This window comes from Nerophis ophidion, linkage group LG09 (assembly GCF_033978795.1).
Source record: "Nerophis ophidion isolate RoL-2023_Sa linkage group LG09, RoL_Noph_v1.0, whole genome shotgun sequence".
In the NCBI taxonomy this organism is placed as follows: Eukaryota; Metazoa; Chordata; class Actinopteri; order Syngnathiformes; family Syngnathidae; genus Nerophis; species Nerophis ophidion.
This window is the reverse complement of record NC_084619.1, coordinates 57464258-57478561: the sequence shown is the minus strand read 5'-3', so window position 1 is coordinate 57478561 and position 14304 is coordinate 57464258. Positions and strand designations below refer to the sequence as shown.

Sequence of the window (14304 nt, the reverse complement as noted above, 5' to 3'; positions counted from 1 at the left end):
GAGACATGAGAGCTGTTGTGTGGTTGTATTACATCTTGTGCAATAAAGACAAGAAAAACAAAGTTTTATGAGCCTACATTCCTGGGATTATTACAATATATATTTCCGAATTGGTTCAACCGCCACCCGCCCGAATCTATTTAAAATCTTTTTTTTCATCATGTCACCCGCCCGACCCGCGGTTTATCCGCGCACTCCGCGGTTGTGACCGCAAACCACGCATCTCTTAATATGTAGCATCTACAAAGATACAAATAATTGCTATTGCGACATTCAGTGGACACATTTAGAACAGCAGTTTCTTCCATTCAAAAATTTTGCCTAATTTTTATACTCAGCAAACCTCCTGCGGGCCGGATAAAACTTGTTTGCGGGCCTGATCCTTAGGTTTGACACCCCTGCCTTAGTCATTACTTCCTCCCCCAGCACTCATATAAATAATTTTCAATTAAAGACAAACAGCTGGCTGGCTGCTCTGTGAAGTTGCATTAGCATTTTTCAAGTTTGCAATTTCAAGTTTGAACTTGTTGATAATTAACACAATGCGAGGAAACTCCACCTGCTAGATCAAAGTCAATATGAGCTAAAGCGCTTCCTGTCCAACCGACTCCTAGCAACATGTCTGCACTGCCACTCCCGTATAAATCCTTGTTTCGGCTCTGAAACGGTGCTCCTAAACACAGCCGACTATCAGAGAACCAGCACGAGACATGGCCTCCCTCTCCCCAGGATAATTATCCCCCTGTTCCCAGCATCGCCTGCCAGACACACACACAAAAAACAAGAAGACTCTTGGGGATGGAGGGCAACAAGGGAAAGAGGATGAAGGCTGAACATGTTGACAAGAGCAGAGCTTGCTAACGTCTAATTAACCCCCAGTAGCACCAAGCTAAACACACAGCAACTGCATCGCATATGGTGCACTGACTCATGACTTCAAACATTTATCACGGCAGTAACAGTCAAGGATGCATTTTATTATCTGACTAGAAGATTCATAGGACATAAAACAAGATAATTCGAATAGGTTCCGTATAATAAAAAGCGGCCATTGTGGCTGTGATTCATGAACTCTGCAGGCTCCCTGTGTAAAGGAGGCGACAGATTATTCATTGACTTGACGTGTGCAAAGTGCAGCCTGGGGGGACGTTTGCAGCCCGACTGCTTTGTTCTATTGACCACTGGCACATTATGCAAACACAATTAAACCAAAAAGATAAAACACAAAAAATTATGTTACAGGTGACAAAGAGTGATATTATTACTGCTATTAAATGCAAAAAAAAAAGAAACTAACTGGTAATAACCAGCGGTGTGAATCTTTGGGCACCTAATGAGTCAATCCAATTCCGATTCCTGGGGTGACGATTTGATTTAGCACAATTCTTGATTCAAAAAGATTCTTGCAATGTATTATTTGGTATAATATTTGTAATGAAACTTTCTCAAAATAGCTTACAGGTTCCAAAAGCCCCTTCTGGTTGCATGGAGAAGGCCTAAAAGCAACTTAAAAAAATGATCGTAATATATATAATAAAAAAAAAAAAAAGAAAAAAAAAATATATCTATATATATTTTTTTTTATTTTTTTATTTATATATATATTTATATATATATAAATAAATACAAATACACATATTAAAAATATATATATATTTAAAAGAAAAATTAAAACAAATAAAATAAAATAAATATATAGACGCGCACACACACACACACACACACACACACACACACACACACACACACACACACACACACACACACACACACACACACACACACACACACACACTCACACTCACACACACACACACACACACTTTTCCGGACTGTAGAGCTATATAAGCCGCACCCAATACATTTGAGAAGAAAAAATATTTTTCCATGTATTAGCTGCACTGGACATATGCCGAATATACATACACGTTGTGAAATTAGTTATTTATACAATATTTATTTACATACCTTAATTGTTTCAAAACAGTGTCTGTAACACGGCAGATCCAAAAAAAAGTAATCGTCATGGACCCACAAGCTGTGGAAGCTAGCTCTCCAATCATCTTAACAGATTCAATAACTCCACGGTAACACTTTGGTGAATCTATGAAGCTGAAACAATGCCAAAAGAAAGCTATTGTAAGTTAATAATACACTCCCAGACACTCGCAAATGTGTTAGCGCATTAGCTAATGCTAACGACTCTAGTTTGATTACATTACAATAGCATGTACAAATATGTATGAAAACACTCCTACAGACATCACACATGGGATGGTTTAGTAAGTAAAAAGTGTTTTAGCTATACTTTAATACTTAAAAACGTTGCTTGGAGTGATGACTGAAGAATCCAAATGAGTAGAAATGCTATGGACAACTAGAAGACGAAACGGCACATGTACATCCGGTTCAAAGTTCTAAACAGAAGTGCACTGCAGCACTACATCGCCTGCAGTGAGCAAACATGTCCAAAAGATGACATTATAGCACACACAACACTTTTTTAAAGTTTTTTTTGCTAGTTTATTTTTTATTTAAACTATTTGTATTTCGGCCAACAGAGGAAAAATCCATAAATTAGCCGCTCCGTTTTATCAGCCGCAGGGATTATAGTGGAGTAAAAACTTAGCGATTTATAGTCCGAAAGTTTACAGTATATGTTTTTTTTTTTCCAAGTCGATTTTTGAAAATTACAAATTGATTTGGAATTGGGATGAATAAGAACACCTTTGTACACCAGAGAAGCGTATGCAGTGGTTTTTGGTTCAGAATTGATTTTTCCTAATCCAGTAGTGAAATATTTCTAATCGTCCATAACGTTCATACTTGTATAGATTCCTCATTCATCAGTCCAAACAACGTTTGTAAACTTTAAAATATAACAAACAATTCTTTCTTACTAAACCGTCCCATGTGTGGTGTCCGTATAAGTGCTTTCATGCATATTTGTGTGTGCTATCGTAATTTAATCAAGCTAGCATTGTTAGCATTAGTTTATATGCAAACGCGTTTACAAATGGCTGTGTTTGTAATATTAAAATGCAACGGCATTATTTTGTATTGTTCCAATTTCACAAATTCCTCAGTAAATTCAGCAAAACGTTATTAAATCTGCTTAGCTGATTGGAGAGCGAGCCTCCGTAGCTAATGGGTCCATGAAGATGACTTCTGTTTTGTTTGATCAGCCGTTTTGATGCCCTGTTACAGACACCGTTTGGAAACAATTACAGTATGTAATTAAACATTTACAGGATATTTCTGTGTAAATAAATTTCACAATGTACTTTTATGTCTGCGGCTAATATTTTAAAAATATTTTTCTTCTTCTAAAATTTAGCGGGGTGCGGCTTATATACCAGTGCGCTCTATAGTCCGGAAAATACGATATTAGGTGTGAATCTTTCGAGGTCATTGGTATGTAAATTGAATAAATCTGGTCCAAGGACTGACCCTTGGGATAAACCACAAGATACATGTAAACCCCCTGATGTGTGCTGGTGGTGAAACATTATATGACTTGACATGACTTATGGTTGGTCAGACGCCGTGTGGATGGGATTCTTTTTATAATCCGGCAAAAAAACAAAACAAATGTTCCTGTGTGGACGGAAGGGGGCGGGAATCGATTTTTAGATGCATCGCAATTCGGACATGGACAATTAATAGAATCGATTAGTAAACGCCTATAATCGATTTATTTATTGTAACTAAACTAATGCAGACCGTTCTGAAATTTGACTGACTGAAGCGAGCCACCTCACCCGAGAGATCCGACCAGCTCCTTTATTTTGGGGCACTTATGTTCCAGTTTTGCACACATTTACATTACATTTAATACATGTGGGAATTATTTTGATTGTTTCTTGTTACAAATGCACAGTTTGTTTTTTTTAAATGGCAACGCTTATTCAGTGAAACAAAAAAAAGTGTAAAAATGCATCAATATACATTAATTAAAGATGCATCAATGATCGATTTTTAATCGAATCGTAGCTCCTGAATCGTAATCGTAACCGCAATTAAATCGTGAGGTACCCAGAGATTCCCACCTCCAGTGGACAGGGTCTAAGCCTAAAACATAAAAATCCTTAAACTACGATTTCTGGTATGCATTCGTGTTTATTGTTAATCACCCCTGCACACCCAAACATCGCAGCAGTGTGAAACCAACAGCAACTTCCGTTGACAACCACAAAAAAGGGAAGCACACGCAGTGATGTTGGGACATAAACCCAAATGATTGCGTAGAGGAAGTTACCTTATTTGGACGTTTATGTTGCCATTCAAGTGACAGTGTAAGTTTGTATTATTAAAAAGTTGCACTTGTTTTAGGCCACTGCATTGACGCCCGCTACAATGCCTTCCACACTCTCCCACGTAGCCTCACATGCACCCCCCCCAAATAAAAACACAACTTTGCATCGTAAGGATTGTGATTGGTCGACTTTTAGTACATGATTTATTATGTTTATTAAGTTTGAACTGAACCTTTTAAAGGCCTACTGAAATTAGATTTTCATATTTAAACGGGGATAGCAGGTCCATTCTATGTCATACTTGATAATTTCGCGATATTGCCATATTTTTGCTGAAAGGATTTAGTAGAGAAAATCGGCCATAAAGTTCGCAACTTTTGGTCGCTCTTAAAAAAGCCTTGCCTTTCCCGGAAGTAGTGCGCGTGACGTCACAGATTGTCGGACTCCTCACATCCACCCATTGACGCCAGCAGCACAGGTGATTCTGACCGAGAAAGCGACAATTTCCCCATTAATTTGAGCGACGATGAAAGATTCGTGTTTGAGGATATTGATAGCGACGGACTAGAAAAAAATAAAAATAAAAAGCGACAGCTCTGGGCGATGGCAGTGTGAGCGTTTCAGATGTAATTAGACACATGTACTAGGATAACTCTGGAAGATACCTTATCTGCTTATTGTTTTAATAGTGTTCTAGTGAGATTTTAAAGATTGTAAAGTAAAGATTGTAAAGACATACCTCGAGGTCGGATGGATGCGTTAAACACACTGTGTCTCAGAGAGAAGCCAAGGAGCCAAGCTCACAGCTGCTGCAGAACGACGAATAATCCATGGATGTCTTCGGTAAGATATATATATCACAATCTCCCCATCCAAAAACATGCTGGTTGACGTAGAGAAAACATGTTCGCTTGACCGCTCTGCTTTCACAACAAACAAAGAAACGCCGGCTGGGTCTCGGTGCTAAAGACAGCTGGAATCCACCGCTTTCCACCAACAACATTGTTCTTTATAGTCTACATTATTAAATGAACAAAATGCAAAAGATTCAGCAACACAGATGTCCAAAATACTGTATAATTATGCGGTTAAAGCAGACGACTTCTAGCTGTGTGTGTGCGCAGCGCTAATATTTCCTCACAGTCCGTGACGTCACGCGTATACGTCATCATTCCGCGACGTTTTCAACAACAAACTCCCTGGAAATTTAAAATTGCAATTTAGTAAACTAAAAAGGCCGTATTGGCATGTTTTGCAATGTTAATATTTCATCATTGATATATAAACTATCAGACTGTGTGGTCGTTAGTAGTGGGTTTCAGTAGGCCTTTAATATGATACAACACCAAACTTTAACTGAATATATGCAAAGTGTTGTATATATACTGCAGGTACATGCAATCATGGGAGGCATGTATATGAAAAACATAAAATAAATATCAATTATGTGATATAAATAATATACATTTGGCCGACGATAGTTTTGAATACTATCATTGTATCGTGACAATGCATGTTAATGACACATTCCTGCTGCGTCTCCAAATTTGACAGAGCCAAGTGAACAGTCCAAAGCCACTTCTAAGTCAGCAATCCTGCCCTCCGTGGCGGAAAAATAAACTGCGTTTTGTACGTATCATTATTCCCGGGGAATGGGAAATGGCTTAAGGTGCTACGGTACACACTGTAGGAGGTTAAGCTAACCGCTAACCACTAAACGCAAGCGAGAGCGCTTGAACATAAACAATGTTGGGCGGATTGATACAAATATCAACAGCAACGATACCAAGTACAATATCCTTATTTGGTCGATGCTACAGTGGTTAGATCGATATGTTTTATTATCAAAAAATATTTTGTCTTTTTTGTTATTGTTAACAAACTTAGGAAATAAGTCCCCAGGTAAAAACTAAATGATTTAAATCAAAGCCAATCATAGGAATAATTTAATTACACACTGTTTTCTTGTCGGATTATAAATTTGATCAAAAATGCAATCATTCATTGGTACGACTGATAATACCTGTGGGACTTGGTATTAGATCCCTAGTACCAAATGTGTCATATCAGCCCAAAACTAATATAAAGTACTTAAACAGAAGAATAAGTGCAGATGGCATCATAACTAACCAGATATTAGCAGTGAACTAGCAAGTAGATTAATATCGAATCCGTTACTGCATACGTCAGCAGCCGAATTATGAGCCTTTGTAACTCATTTTGGAATTATTCAATAATCAATTACATACCAAAAAATATATTGTCATTATCGCAGGAAGCTGCAATATATATCGCCATATAGATTTTAGGCCAAATAGCCCATCTTTAATGGTGGTATAAATGAATTTTCCAAATGATTTCCATTGTTTTTGACATGTTCTCAGCTGGAAATTGCATAATTTACGTGTTTAAAGATCAAATGCAGGGCAGAAACAGCCAAGGTTTTTCCACCAAAGGAACCTCTACAGGAACTTTGCCCTGCATTTCTGTCAAAAAACTACCCACATAAAGTTCCAACAGGAAGTAATTGGGTACTTTGGAAAATTCCAAGGGGCAGGCCGTGCTGTCGAGCGCTGACTGGTTGAACACATTTGGAGCCTTTTTCAAAATTTTTTGCCGCCTTTTGAGTCTGTGTTTATTTCTTAATACTTTTATATTTTTATTAAAGAATATAGTTTTGAGGGACATCAGTGTGTTGAAGAACGCCGATAACTGTTTTTACTCAGCTCTAGAGTTAAAACTTTTTTGCAGCTTAATGCTGTGTATTAATGTTTACAATCTTTATTTAAAGGTATTTACAAAGGAATATTAAGTATTAAGTCGTGCTTACTGGGACTCGGCGACCTCGTTGTTTGAGGATAATTGTAAAATAGGAGGCAGAAAGCAAATGGAACAAAGGAAAATCACATCAAATAATCACGATTGACTTTATTACAAGCTGTAAAAATAGTCAGCTAAAGGCCATTTGTGTAGTTAGTGTCAACCCGGGTGAACCAAATGCCAATCAGAACAGGTGAGAGTTAAATCTGATTTATTTTGTTGCTGTGAAATAAACACTGAGGTTTATTCTTTATATATTGTTATCTACAGCTAAAATGCACCGTAAGAACTCACCTGACGCTCATGAATTCTTCATTTACTGACACTAAGGACAAAAGCCAAACTTTTTATATAAACTTAAGGACACTTTGTTATTAAATCATATATTATTGCTTCATATTCCATTTACTTACACTTTAGTGAACAAAATATGAACTAATACTGTGTCTTTATTTACATAGTATCAATGTCGAGAAATAATGTACCACTTCTCTATAAGTCATCAGCTTTATTCGTATAAAATAACAGGAACTGTGAGATGCTGTGGCAACACAAACCACATGTCTACAAGAAACTATAGTTCCAGGAACTCAAAGTTCCTGAATTTTTAGTAGAAGACTGCCTATTTTTCTATAACATGACTATGCCGTCCCCATGACTATGGGGACAGCATGGCGCAGTGGGAGAGTGGCCGTGCGCAACCCGAGGGTCACTGGTTCAAATCCCACCTAGTACCAACCTCGTCACGTCCGTTGTGTCCTGAGCAAGACACTTCACCCTTGCTCCTGATGGGTGCTGGTTGGCGCCTTGCAGGGCAGCTCCCTCCATCAGTGTGTGAATGTGTGTGTGAATGGGTAAATGTGGAAATAGTGTCAAAGCGCTTTGAGTACCTTGAAGGTAGAAAAGCGCTATACAAGTACAACCCATTTATCATTTATTTATTCAATGCAAAATGTCTTATGCGTAAGTGTGACATCATTATTATTGCTAATCAATCAAAAACTGCAGACTTATGCCATATGATAAGGCGCACTGTGTCTCCTGAGTATATCTTTCTACAACACGGCACTACGGTGGCCAGGAAGATTATAACGATACCAAAAAGCAGCTAAGAGTCTTTTAAAACTAAAATAAAGTAAAAATTGACCGATTATGGGCTGGGCAAATATTTGTTATTTTCAATCAATCAATCAATCAATCAATGTTTAGTTATACAGCCCTAAATCACTAGTGTCTCAAAGGGCTGCAGAAACCAAAACACAAACCACTACGACATCCTCGGTAGGCTCACATAAGGCCAAGGAAAACTCACACCCTGTGGGACGTCGGTGACAATGATGACTATGAGAACCTTGGAGAGGACGAAAGCAATGGATGTCGAGCGGGTCTAACATGATACTGTGAAAGTTCAATCCATAATGGATCCAACACAGCAGCGAGAGTCCCGTTCACAGCGGACTAATGCCATATTTTGGCGTATATTGGTATCGGCATTTTTAAAAATATAACACAGGTACTGTAAATTGTTGTCTATAAGCAGCTACCTTTTTCCTACGGTTTGAACCCTGCGGCTTATAAAATGGTGCGGCTAGTTGGGTTTTTCTAGTTCTGTGTTCAATAATTTTCATTAAACCCAGGCAGACACTAAAATGGTGTGTTATTGTTTGTGCTGTAGCGCCATCTTTTGGAAAAGTTCTCTCACTGCAGGTGTTGCGGGTTGAAAATGTACTTCCTGTTTTAAACATTTCATCACTCCAAGCAACATTTGTAAATTCTACAATATAACTAAATCAATTCTTATTTACTAAACCGTCCCATGTGTGATGTCTGTATAAGTGGTTCCACGCATATTGGTATATGCTGTCGTAATGTAATCAAGCAAGTGTCGTTAGCATTAGCTAATATGCATACACATTTACGAGTGTATGTGTTATTATTAACTTACAATGGCATTATCTTAGTATTGTTTCAGTTTCACAAATTCCTCAGTAAATTCACCAAAATGTCCATGTTCTAATTGAATCCGTTTAGCTGATTGGAGAGCTAGCATCCACAGCTAGAGGGTCCATGACGATGACTTCTGTTTTGTTTGATCAGCCGTTTTACTGCCGTGTTAAAGACATCATTTGAAAACAATTAGGCTACAGATATGTAAATACATTTTTTTACAAATATTTGTGTAAATAACTAATTTCTTAACATACTGTATATAAATGTGGCCTATTGTCCAGTACGGTTAATATATGGAAAAATATTTTTTTCTTAAATAATTTAGTGGGTGCGGTTTATATACCAGTGCATTTTATAATTCGGTAAATACAGTACATCAGCAGATACAACATATATACATGTGATGCCACTGTTTTGTATCTAAAATAAAAAAATAAAAAAAATTGTGAAGTAGATAGTAATAACCACTGCTCAAGCCCCAGTCTGAGTAAAGTTACTTTTTTTCCTTTTCCGAATATAAAAATTACTTTCTTTGTCAATAATAAACTCCAAATATGTTTGATATCTGACAGGACATTTTTTTGAGTTTTTGTGAGAATTATTCTCTGGTCTGCTCCGCAGATTTATGTTCCTCTTGCAGTGCTGATCGCCTGCAGTACAACTCTGCACACCTTTCAAAACTTTCCATTTTCTCTGGAAAATCCTTTTTTTGTCCTTCTATACCGGTGTCTTCCCGGACCCGTTTTGTTTTTGTTTTGACAAACCTCGGTCCGCAACACTCAGTTTGTGGGCTCTTTAAAAGAAGCGCTGCGAGTTTCATGTTCCGTGATTAAATCAAATAACGCGACAGAGATGGATAGACAAGAAGACGACAGCATTGAGCCAAAAATCAAAACTTTGTGTAAATCTATTGAAAAATGTGAACCTTTTATAAGTTAAGAGCAGGCAGCAGCTTACACATTCTTATACTTTCTATTAAAGCGAGGAAAAACTTTAAAGGCCTACTGAAACCCACTACTACCGACCACGCAGTCTGATAGTTTATATATCAATGATGAAATATTAACAGTGCAAGACATGCCAATACGGCCGGTTTAGTTTAGTAAATTGCAATTTTAAATTTCCCGCGGAGTTTATTGTTGAAAACGTCGCGGAATGATAACGCATGCGCGTGACGTCACAGACTGTCAGGAATTATTAGCGCTGCAACACTCGCGGATAAAAGTCCTCTGCTTTAACCGCATAATTACACAGTATTTTGGACATCTGTGTTGCTGAATATTTTGCAATTTGTTCAATTAATAATGGAGAAGTCAAAGTAGAAAGATGGAGTTGGGAAGCTTTAGCCTTTGGCCACACAATCACACGGTGATTCCTTGTTTAAAATTCTCGGAGGTGAAACTTTAATATGGATCAGAGCGGTCAAGCGAACATGGATCCCGACCAAATGTCAACCAGCAGTTTTCGGTGAGAAAATTGTGGTAAAAAGTCGCCTCTTACCGGAGATCAGCTGAGCTTGCGTCGTCCATACAGCTGCCGTCGACTTCCCTCAGACACTGGCCTCAAGACACCCGTGGGCACCCCTCTCTGACTATCAGGTACTATTAAACTCACTAAAACACTAGCAACACAATAGAAAGATAAGGGATTTCCCAGAATTTCCCTAATAAATGTGTCTAAAAAAATCTGAATCCGTCCCAATGCAATCGCCTTTTTTTTTTTTAACTTGATTTTTTTTTCAAATTTCTAGTCCATCGCTATCAATATCCTCAAACACGAATCTTTCATCCTCGCTCAAATTAATGGGGAAATTGATGTTTTCTCGGTCCGAATAGCTCTTACTGCTGGTGGCTCCCATTAAAAACAATGTAAAATTGTGTGGACCCCTGCAACTCGTGATGTCACGCGCACATACTTCCGGTAAAGGCAGGGCTTTTCTCTTAGAGACCAAAAGTTGCAAACTTTATCGTCGATGTTCTCTACTAAATCCTTTCAGCAAAAATATGGCAATATCGCGAAATGATCAAGTATGACACATAGAATGGACCTGCTATTCCCGTTTAAATAAGAAAATCTCATTTCAGTAGGCCTTTAAAGTAAGAGGAAAAATTAAAATATTTCACTCAATATGGCAGCAATTTATAGATTATTATAACAAACGGAATCTCTTGAATGTATAATAATGGTAAATGGGTCATACTTGTATAGAGCTTTTAAAACCTTCAAGGTACTCAAAGCGTTTTGACACTATTTCCACATTGACCCATTCTCACACACATTCACACACTGATGGTGGGAGCTGCCATGCAAGGCCCTAACCACGACGCATCAGGAGCAAGGGTGAAGTGTCTTGCTCAAGGACACAACGGATGTGACGAGGTTGGTAGAAGGTGGGGATTGAACCAGGAACCCTCAGGTTGCTGGCATAGCCACTCTCCCAACTGCACCACGCCATTCCCAATAATTTGGTAAAGATCTAGTGACATTCTCCAAGTGGTATTATTTAAAAAAAAAAAAAAAAAAAGTTTCCCTCTTTGCAGCACGGTGAAAGAGGGGTTAGTGCGTCTGCCTCACAATACGAAAGTCCTGAGTAGTCCTGGGTTCAATCCCGGGCTCTGATCTTTCTGTGTGGAGTTTGCATGTTCTCCCCGTGACTGCGGGGGTTCCCTCCGGGTACTCCGGCTTCCTCCCACCTCCAAAAACATACACCTGGGGATAGGTTAATTGGCAACACTAAATTGGCCCTAGTGTGTGAATGTGAGTGTGAATGTTGTCTGTCTATCTGTGTTGGCCCTGCGATGAAGTGGAGACTTGTCCAAGGTGTACCCCGCCTTCCGCCCGATTGTAGCTGAGATAGGCACCAGCGCCCCCGCCACCCCAAAAGGGAATAAGCGGTAGAAAATGGATGGATGGATGTTTCCCTCTTTGGAATGGTATCTGGTTTTTCTTGTGTTTTTTATGTTTTGTCTTTAACTATGTATTATCATATAGCCTTTTGTGGTGATTTGATGTATCTGGAAAAGAAAAACCTCAATAAAAAAGTTTAAAAAAAATAAACTTATGTCAACCAGCTGGAGGCTGGAGCCTATTCCAGCTGCACTCGGGCGAAAGGCATTTGAAAAATACCACATTTTTGTAAATTTTTCCAGCAGATTTCCCATATTTTAATATACAAATGTTGATGCTGTTCTTACACACATGCAAAGAAGGTGTTTTTTGGGAAATCTGTTTTTGTGAAAATTGTTTGGCTCTAAATTAACCGCGATATTAACGCAGCAGGAAACATTTTGTTGCTACTGGGCTGACGTTTGCTGAATTTTTTTAATTTTTTTTTTAAACAAGTTAAAGCCTTGTCCAGCTGTTTACTGACATACACTAGTTACGTTTAGCTATTTCTTCCGCAATTTAATAAATCAATATTGTCTTTTATATTGGCTATCATGTATAAACACGTTATGGTCCCCCAAATACCTTGAAACGGGCCTGATCCCATGGTATACCTACAGTAAGTGTGTTGTGGTGTGACTTTAAGAAGTGCTGTGATGTGAAATCTTACCTGTGCTGTAATGTTGCCTCTCTGCCTTCTTACCCCATACTTGGCCGTGCCCTGTGCAGCAGAGCAGTCGAACGGGCTCGAGGCGGGGGAAGGCTGGGGGAGCTCCAACCTGGAAACAAACAACACGGCCACTGTGTCAACATGGGAAATAGAACCAAACGAAAAAGACCAAAAACTGCACGGCAGGAGGTGCAAATGGAGTCGACAAAATATTAGAGGAGTACAACCTGGAGGGCTAAGATTACTTTTAAAGTGAGGGACTTCCATAATACACACAGTCTGCGTCATGATACATTTAACCACCTGAGCCAATTGGTTCCAGAGTTTCTCAAAGCGTCATGCATGCTTTGGCACAAGAAACCATCTGCAGGCCAGAGGAGGGTAGAGGGAACATGCTTTATCAGTATCATGCTTCAAACCCCGCTTCCAAAAGCGTGCTCATTGGGGCATTCAGCTTTTTCCCGATACCAAAATTTTGGCATCTGGACCGATACCAAAATGTATTTCGATACTTTGATACTTTTCAAAATAAAGGGGACCACTAAAAATGGTCATAACTAGCTATATTTTAACAACAAACCTTATGATACATTAAACTTATAAATAACTATTCTAGAACACCAAAATAAAATGTCATTAAAAACAATAGTGAACACATTGACAACTTATCTTTTATTAGTAAGTAACGGATTAAAAAAGGTTTTATGTTATTGTTTGTGCTATGGAGCCATCTTTAGGACAAGTTTGTTCACTGCAGGTGCTGCAGTGATCCTCTTTTTAAAGATTTTAACTGGAAGTAGAAGTGCTGTTCCATATTTTAGCAATCCATAGTATTTCTACTCGTATGGATTCTTCATTCACCACTCTAAGCATCAACGTTTGCAAGTTTTACAATATAATTAAATTCTTATCTACTAAACCGTCCCATTATTAACTTAAAGTCGCATTCTTTTTGTAATGTTTCAGTTTTGTAAATTTACCAACACGTCACTGTGGACTTATTGAGTCTGTTTGGCTGATTGGAGAGCTGGCTTGCGTAGCTAGTGGGTCCATGACGATGACTTCTGTTTTTGTTTGATCAGCCGTTTTACTGCCGTGTTACAGGAACTGTTTGGGAACAATTAAGATATGTAAATAAACATTGATGTGTAAATAACTCATTTTACAACATGTATATCTGCCGCTACTACGTGGGGAAAAAAAAATCTTAAGAAATTTGGTGGTGCGGCTTATATACCGGTGCGCTCAATAGTCCGGAAAATACAGTGCTCAGTGTTTTTCACTGAAAAAAAAGAATTAAAAACAATGCAATAGATGATGTTTGAGGTCCAGCACTGCATTTTACCCACCATAATAAACATTTTAAACCCTTAAAAATGCAAGATTCAAACATTTGTGCAATCTGTTTGGTGTAATCTACCACACACACGACTACCAATTAAATAGGCCTTCTTAGGAGGGATAAAAAGAGCCTAAGAGGATGCTACGGCCTTATAGAATGTGGGCCTAACAGCACCATAAATAGCCTGCGGACCGCCGCTGGGACGAGCACGGCTTGAGCTGGAGTGTGAGCAGCAAATATCTCAACAACAGCATTCACGCAGGCACAAAGGTCGCATTGTGGATTACAGACACGGGGGCTTGACAGGTGCTGTCGAGGTTCTACTTCTTGCTAGGTTCTGTCCAAGTCTGACTATAAACCACATAGATTTTGTTTCAAGG

General features: G+C 38.5%; 1 protein-coding gene across 3 annotated transcripts in view; it reads right to left on the bottom strand.

Annotated features, from left to right (window-relative positions):
• The window catches only part of b3gnt2b (UDP-GlcNAc:betaGal beta-1,3-N-acetylglucosaminyltransferase 2b), a 65548-nt gene that overhangs the window by 25901 nt on the left and 25343 nt on the right, over window positions 1–14304 (bottom strand). For all 3 annotated transcript variants that reach the window (XM_061911319.1, XM_061911318.1, XM_061911320.1), the window contains exon 2: window positions 12583–12691. The gene's annotated coding sequence lies outside the window, so the exon portion shown is untranslated. The remainder of the gene's footprint in view (window positions 1–12582; window positions 12692–14304) is intronic.